Here is a 9,034-nt window from a genome sequence, read left to right as displayed (position 1 = left end):
TGGCCTAACAAAATAAGTGCCAGGGGGTAATGAAGTATTTCTATACACTGTCTGGTTTATGTAAATTTGATAAATATTCCATCATTATTCAGAGGATTTTAAATCAGTGTTTCTTTATAAGGGTGATAAGCCCAGCCATCACCATGACCACCCACAATGCCTTGGAGAGGCTGCTCAGCATTAGGTGTGCAATTTGTGACCCTGATATAGATGTAGTTGTAGGATTCTGAGTGACTTTCCTTAGCTCTTGATTTTATCATAGATTTCAGCCATGTAAACTTGCTCTAGTGAATGCAGTGTTCAACTCTGGATGCTTCTCTAATGCGGTACAGAAATGGAGAGCCTGTTATTCCCTTTCCTACCTTTTATAAATATAATAATAATAATTATTATTATTACAGAAGCTGTAGAAAAATCATGTAGAAAATACAGAGATCCCTTATGCCACCTCAATGCTGAACCTTGCACTAGTGTGGTACATTTGTTACAACTGGTAAAAGAATATTATTATAATTGTACTATTAACTATAGAACACAGTTTACATTAGGGTTCCTTGTTTATGTTGTACAATCCTGCTTTTTTTATGTTTAACATATATACAACCTAAAATTTCCCCTTTTAACCACATTCAAATATCTAACTCAAGGCTGTTAATTATGCTTACAATTTTTTTTTAGAGTTTTATAATTCTATCTGCTTTGTCACTTGTTCTGTCACTTATTCTGTGTGCTTGCTCCAGTTCTTTTATTTTTTAAATTTTATTTCACACTTTATTTTTTTGCATTTTAAATAAAATATAATCATTGTAAAGCCTGTATTTGTATAGTAAGCTACATAAACCAATTTAAAATTAAGGCAAACCTCTACAGAAACAGATATTAGCATTTCTTAAATTCTAAATACCACTTGCTTAGCTATCAAAACTATACACATTCTCAAAATACCAAGTAGAAAGTTATTAGAAACATCACCTTTGCTATAGTAATGATGTATGTTATTGAACATTTTCAAGTTTTTGTTCTCAAGAAAATATAAAGGTACAAATGTTTTTACAAATAACATGAAAATCTTATCTCTTATGATATCATAGCATTTAAAATCTATTTTATCTAATACTACTATAGCTACTTGTGATTTCTTTACAGCTTACGTAGAACATCTATTTTCATCTTTTCACTTTTAATCTGTATCCTTGGGTCTAAGATAAATCTCTTGTGAGCAGCATATAGATAGATTATATTACATAATCTGTTCTATCAATCTGTGTCTTTTAATTAGTGAGTTTAGTCTACTAACATTCAAAATTATTACTGTAAAAGAAGATCTTGGGTCTAGCATCTTAGCCTATATCTATATACATATATCCGAGTTTCTTAAATTCTAAATTTTTAATGCTAACTTTTAAAGCTATTTGAATAGCTTTAAAAACTCTGAGTGTTCTCAAAATATCAAGTAGGAAGTTATTACAAATATCAACCTTGCTATAATAATGACCTATGTTACAGAACAATTTCAAGTCTTGGATTTCAGGAAAATATAAACATATAAATGTTTTTACAATTAATACATGAAAATTTTAACCACCAAAATGGATATCTTGGTTAGCCCATATCCGTAGGCATATTCAATAAATTATAATCATTATAAAGTCTGTGTTTATACAGTGAGTTTCATAAACCAATTTAAAATTAAGGCAAACCAGGAAAAATCTAGAGATACAGATATCAGAGTTTCTTGAATTCTAAATATTCAACCCAAACATATACCATTTGATTAGCTATCAAAACTGTGTACATTCTGAAAATATCAAGTATAAAGTTGTTAGAAACATCAAATTTACTATAATAATGACCTATGTTACTGAATGTTTTCAAGTTTTTTATTTCAGGAATATATAAAGATACAAATATTTTTTTACAATGAACATATGGAAATCTTATCTCTTCTGATATCATAACATCTAAAATCTATTTTATCTGATATTAACATAGCTATTGGTGGGCTTTTTGGGTCACAGCTTACATAGAACATCTATTTCCATCCTTATATTTTCAATCTGTTTGTATCCTTGGGTCTAAGATAAATCTCTATGAACAGCATATAGCTATATCATATTAATCAATCCGTTCTGTCAATCTGTGTCTTTTAATTAGTGAGTTTAGTCCATTAACATCAAATTTATCACCGTAAAACCAATTTTTGGGTCTAGCGTCCTATGCTATAGTTTTTATTTATCAGATCTATATCCCTTCCCTCTCTCACCCCTTATCTTTCAAGTTACCCCTGCTAATACCCTTCAACTCTGTACCCTCCTCCAGACCTCCTTCTATAGTCTTTTTTCATTCAACAGACCTCCTTTAATATTTCTTGTAGGGCACGTCTCTTGTTGGCAAATTCTGCAGCCATCGTCTATCTGTGAAGATTTTAATCTCTCCCTCAATTTTGCAGGACAACTTGGCAGGATAAAGAATTCTTGGCTAGAAGTCTTTCTCACTCAGAATCTTAAATAATCATACCACTGCCTTCTTGCCTCCATAGTGCCTATTAAGTAGTCTGAGCTCAGTCTTATATAGTTTCCCTTGTATGTAATAAATCTCTTTTCTCTTGCTGCTCTCATGACTTTTTGTTTCTCTTTAAGATTTGACATTCTAATAAGTATGTCTTGGAGTAACCCTATTTGGATTTACTCTATTTGGGATTTGTTGGGCTTCTTAGATTTGCATGTTTATGTCCCTTATAAGTGTTGGGAAGTTCCTTCCCACCATATCTTCAACTAGCCTTCCTATCCCTTTTTCTTCTCCCTCTGGGACACCAAAAATTCTTATATTTGTAAACTTCATGTTGTCTATCATTACCTTGAAATCAAGTTGCATTTTTTCTATCTTTCTTGCCTTTTGTTCTTTTGAGTATTCAAGTTCATTTGTCCTGTCTTCTAATTTGCTTATTCTTTCTTGTCTCTTGAAATGTACTGTTGTGAGTCTCTAATATGTTTTTCATTTGGTCTACAGTATCTTTCACCCCTATGACGTATGGTATTTTTCTATTTATTCTTTCAAATTCTTCTTAATGCTCCTCTAGTAACCTATTGGTATCTTTCATATCATTATGAATAACCGTAATCTGTTGTTCTGAATTCTGAGTCCTCTAGGACAATTTAAGTTAGTCATTTGGTTGAGCCATATCTGCATCTTTTTTCTGCTTCCCCAGTAACTTCAGGATATGTTCTGTTTCTTTCCAAACAAGCATAAGCAGCTGCTCCATATTCTGTCTCCTCAGGTGACTTAACTTGGTCATTTGGCTGAGACATGTCTGCTGGGCCTTTCACATGCTTTAGAACCCTCTGTTGTGGACAGGGCATTTTGATGTCTTAATAAAATTATTTTGCAGATTCATTTCCCCCTGACTTCTAAGATTTGGAATCGGAACCGCAGCCAGGGCTGCAGACACTGGCGCCCTGTGCCGAAATCCACCAATGCTGGGAATGGGGGATGAATGACACGCTCCCCAAAAGAGACTCCTCCTGTGTGGCCGATGGCTCTAATGGGCCCCAGACTCCCCCCGGGGATGACACCAGGCTGTGGGACCAAGCATTTCAGCTTCAAACACCTGTGGTCTTCAGACCTCCATGGGGGGCAGGGAGTGGCACCAAAGCCCCAATAGGTCTTTTTTTCTGGTTAGCTGTAGACCAGCACACTCTTCATCTCCTACTACTACTCAGGAAAGGGCTTCCCAGTCCTCAACAAAATACAAAAACCAGGCACCTAGGTGCCACAAGGGTGGGGTGCAGGCACTTTGCCTTGTCCAAGTGGAGTCTGCGCACAGGAAAAGCTCATCTGTTATCTTCCAAGTTCATCATAGGCACTCCCAGCTACAAAGCCAAAGGGAAAATCATCCTAAGCCAGCTGCGTGAGTAGGTGGAGTTGTGACTGAGCACATTCACTCCGTTCTCCCCATACCAAATTCCTAGTACTTCTCCCAGGGACTCCCAATGCAGGATAGAAGAAAATAGAAGACCCTCCATGATCACGCACAATCCAGATCTGCCATCCCTGTCATTTTTCTATCATATCTCTAGTTGCTACATGGAGATGAGGAGATCCCAACTTCCTCTACTCTGCCATCTTACCAGAAGTCTCCTATGCTCACAATATTTTGCTATCATCAGCACCATCCATTACCAAAACTTTTCCAACACCCCAAACAGAAACTGTACAATTTAAGCATTCATATCTCATTCCCTACTTCCACCCTGGCCCCCAGTAAACTATATTCTAATTTTTGACTCTATGAATTTGTTTAATTATTTCTTATCAGTGAGATTATACAGTCCTACTTTTTTTAAAAAAAAATAACTTCCAGTTATTAGGAAGGCAATAGTTTGACATTTCTGAGACACACATATGAAAGGAGTTTGTAAATTATATCTACGGAGTTTAATTTTATTTGGTTCATATAAATGTAATCTAACCATAAGATTGAAATATTCAAACAAGACAGGAGGATATAATTTGCAAAGTAAGTCATACTCCTACCTACCAGAACTGCTTCATCTAGGAAAATAGTACATGAAAAGCAACACCACACTTCTGGAAGAATTTAGAGATTATTGCCACCATTAAGGACTTGAATGCAGAGGTAGTGATTCCCACCACTTGTCCTTCAACTATCTTATTTGATCTGTGCCAGAATAGGTCTTGGAGGATGGCAGTGGATTATCATAAACTTAGCCAGATGGTGACTCAAATTGCAGCTGCTATTCCAGATGTCATATTCCTTGAGAAAGTTAACATATCTCCTGGTAGCCCATATGTAGGTATTGATCTGGAAAATGCATTTTTCTCAACATCTGTTAGTAAAAAATACCAGAGATGTTTGGTTTTAGAAGGCAAGGACATCAGTATACCTTCACTGTCGTACATCAAGGGCACATCAACTCTTGAGCCCTATGTCATAATTTAATCCATAGGGAACTTTGATTGCCTTTCCCTTCCACATCATATTGGTCCCATACATTAAAGAAATTATGCTGATTGCACCTGGTGAGAAAGAAGTAAAAGCCACTGTAGACTTATTGGAATGACATTTGCATGTCAGAGGGTTGGAAACAAATACAACAAAACTCAGAGACCTTCTACCTCAATGAAATTTCTATAAATCAGCAGCCAGGCCAATGCAGAAGCCATGTTTCACAATCAATATAACAATGATGTTGCTGCTTAGAGCCCTCTCAATCAATCCCTAGATTTGAGACAGTTTACATATACAAAATCCCTAATAAAGGGGAAACCAGATTCCCTTTATTCCACTGCAAATTCAATATCAAATATCAAATTGAATATGCAATGGAAACTGTCAGACTAGGTTCAGCCACAGTTGATCTGAAATTGTAAACTCATGCAGTACTGTTTCTATTGAAGTGCACAGTTAGAGCTTGCAGCTGGTTAAAAAATTCTCCATGTTGACAATCATATTGGTATCTCAATTGTGGAGCTTACTGCTAATGCTAGACGGTTATGTAATTTCTTGCACCAGGAGTGTTTGGATTCCAGTTTGATAGATCTCTTCCTGTATATCATGTTGTAACTCTAATTGGAAGCATGACACAGGTATCAACTGAATGATATGGCCAGAGACCATATGACGTGGGGATGCTCATTGCTAGTTATGACAATATGGCTCCTCACATTTTAAAAACATGTCCATCTCCTAACTATTTTGACTGCAGAGCTATGTCCATTGGAGCTTGTTCTTAATCACAGACAGACATATGTCTGAGTTTATGGAGTGCAATTCGAATGAACTGGTTAAACATGGTCTCTGTGCCTTAAGAGAGACATATCCACAGAACAGGACCTAACTAAATAGAATGCCTCTGTTGGACTTGTTGATAAGATTTGGAGTTTACTATCTATGATGTGATAGTGTGTCTCCATTCCCAGAAGGTCTTGAAGAAAGACCGTGGAAAAAGGCATTGCCTGCTCATTCTTCTGATAGACCTGCAGAAAAGGCCAATTAGCCAAAAGCACATTAAGTGATGAACCAATCTATGTGTTTATCATCAAATATGTAACAATGCACGGATACATACCTGAATTATGATAATATACACTTTGAACCAAAAGATGCAAAATGGTGGTATATTGTATTTTAGGAATCAGCCTACATGTGAGTTTTCCCCAAACATCCAAACTTAAACATTATGATGGGGTGTTTTTGGCTTAGAGAGGATCTATATAATAATTTTCTAGAAAGTATAGGATATCTATACTACTGTTTAAATACGAAGAACATAGTGCTTTTGTGATTTTAAAGACAACTATAAAATAAAATTGATTCACCTACTGGTGGAAAAAAATGCTAGATATCCAGTGATATGAGAAGATATACCTTCTAAGGTGAAGGATAAGCTGATGCATCTGGCCACTCATTCAACCAAAAAACGGTACAGAGGAACTTCCAGGGAAGATCATGGAGTGGGAGCTGCAAGACACAGTTGTCTTCCAAAATAGGCTAGTGGACAGGTTGAAAATGTCTGACACAATGGTTCTGGGGCTCTGGAGGCCAGGAGAAACTGTATAGTATCCAGGAAAGAATGTAAAAGGGAGACAAAATTAGATAACCTAGATGAAATAGAGAAATCTCTAGAAACACAAGAACAACCTACACTGACTCTAGAAGAAATAGAAGATCTCAACACACCAATTAGAAATAAAGAGTTTAAATCAATCATCAAACACCTTACCTAAAAGAAAATCCCAGGACCAGATGGCCTCACAGGTGAATTCTACCAATCATCCTAAGAAGAATTAATACTAACCCTGCTCCAACTCTTCAAAAAATTGAAGAGGTAACACTACCTAACTCATTCTATTAAGCCAACATTACACTAATACCAAAACCAGGTAAAGATACTACAAGAAAAATAAATTACAGAACAATTTCTCTAATGAATATAGATGCAAAAATCCTCAACAAAATATTTACAAATTGAATACAGCAAGACATCAAAAGAATTATATACCATGATCAAGTGGGCTTTTTCCCAGGCATGCAAGGGTGATTGAAGACAAGATAATCAACTAAAGTAATACACCACATTAGCAAATTGAAGGGAAAAAAACACATGATCATCTCAAGAGATGCAGAAAAGGCATTTGACAAACTCCAACATCCTTTGTTGAGAAAAAAAACTTCAAAAGATAGGAATGGAAGGAAGCTTCTTCAACATTAGAAGGGGCATATACGAAAAACCCACAGCTAACATCATACTTAATGATGAAAGACGGAAAGCTTTCCCTCTAAGATCTGGAAAAAGATAAGAATGCCCACAGTCACCACTGTTATTTGACATTGTGCCAGAAGTTCGAGCTAGAGCAATTAGGCAAGAAAAAGAGATAAAACACATCCAAATTGGAAAGGAAGAAGTAACACTTTCACTATTTGCAGATTATATGATCATATATTTAGAAAGTTCCCCCCAAAATCTACAATTAAGTGGGATGGTCATGGTGGTTTCGCCTGCCATGTCAGAGACCGGGTTCAATTCCCTGTGCCTGCCCATGCAAAAAAAACTACAATTAAGCAACTAGAGTTAATAAATGAGTTCAGCAAAGTGGCCAGATGAATGATCAACACAGTAATCAGTATTGTTTCTACACATTAGTAGTAAGCAATCTGAAAAAATCAAGAAAAAATTACATCTACAATAGCAACTAAAAAGTCAAATATCTAAGAATAAATTTAATCAAGGATGTAAAAAATTTGTACACAGAAATCTACAAAACAAGAAATCAAAGAAGACCTAAATAAGTGTAAAGACATTCCAAGTTCATGAATTGAAAGACTAAATATCATTAAGATGGCAATTCTACCGAAATTGATTCAATGCAATACCAATCAAAATTCCAACAGCCTACTTTGCAGAAATGAAAATATTAATCATCAAATGTATATGGAATGGTAGGGAGCCCTGAAGAGCCAAAAATATCTTGAAAAAGAAGAACAAAGTTGGAAGATTCACATTTACAGATTTTAAAGCATGTTACAAAGCTACAGTGGTAAAAGCACCATGGTATTAGCATAAAGATAGACATATTGATCAATGGAATAAAATTGAGAGTTCAGAAATAGACCCTCACATCTATGGTCAACTAATTTTGGACAAGGCTGCCAAATCCACTCAACTGGGACAGAACAGTCTTTTAAACAAATGGTACTGGGAGAACTGGATATCCATATCCAAAAGAATCAAAAGAGGACCCCTATCTCACACCTTATGGTAGATAGGTTCAGGTGTCAACTTGGCCACGTGATGATGCCCCATTGTTCTATTTCTGTGGACTTAAATCATCAGCATGTCAAATTCATCTATGGCTGATTACATCTGCAATTGGCTAAGGGGAGTGCCTTCTGCAATGAGTGATGTTTAATTTAATTAGCTGGAGACTTAAAAGAGAGAATTTAGAAGGGAACTCGGTGCAGCACAGCCCAAGCAGCTCAGGCCAGACGTTTGGAGATACAGAAAGGGATCATCCCAGGGAAAGTCATTGGAACCCAGAAGCCAGTAGAGAAGACCAGCAGACATTGCCATGTACCTTCTCATGTGACAGAGAAGCTCAGATGAAAGCAAGATCCCTTTCCTCTGAAGAGCTAGAAATTTTTAACTAAATATATCCCCTTACTAAAAGCCAATCCATCTCTGGTGTGTTGCATTCTGGTAACTTTAGCAAACTAAACCCACCTTACACAAAAATTAACTCAAGTGGATCAAAGACCTAAATATAAGAGCCAGGACCATAAAACCTGTAGAAGAAATGATAGGGAAGCATCATCAATATCCTGTGATAGGAGGTGTTTTCTTAGACTTTCTACCCAAAGCACAAGTAATGAAAGAAAAATAGATAAATGGTACATCTTCAAAATTAAATATTTTTAATAATTAATTAATTTATTTATTTTTAAAACATAGAAACATACAAACACGAACATTCTTACCATATGATCATTCCATTCTTGATATATAATCAATAACTC

At 35.8% G+C, this 9,034-nt stretch overlaps 1 pseudogene; it reads left to right on the top strand.

Annotated features, from left to right (window-relative positions):
* The first annotated feature begins 5,182 nt into the window (after positions 1 to 5,182).
* Positions 5,183 to 6,017, top strand: LOC143670921 (proteasome subunit alpha type-1-like; annotated as a pseudogene).
* The last annotated feature ends 3,017 nt before the right edge of the window (positions 6,018 to 9,034 follow it).

The sequence above is a fragment of the Tamandua tetradactyla genome, chromosome X (genome assembly GCF_023851605.1).
Source record: "Tamandua tetradactyla isolate mTamTet1 chromosome X, mTamTet1.pri, whole genome shotgun sequence".
In the NCBI taxonomy this organism is placed as follows: domain Eukaryota; kingdom Metazoa; phylum Chordata; class Mammalia; order Pilosa; family Myrmecophagidae; genus Tamandua; species Tamandua tetradactyla.
The sequence above is the reverse complement of the archived record's forward strand: the minus strand, read 5'-3'. Positions and strand labels throughout refer to the sequence as shown.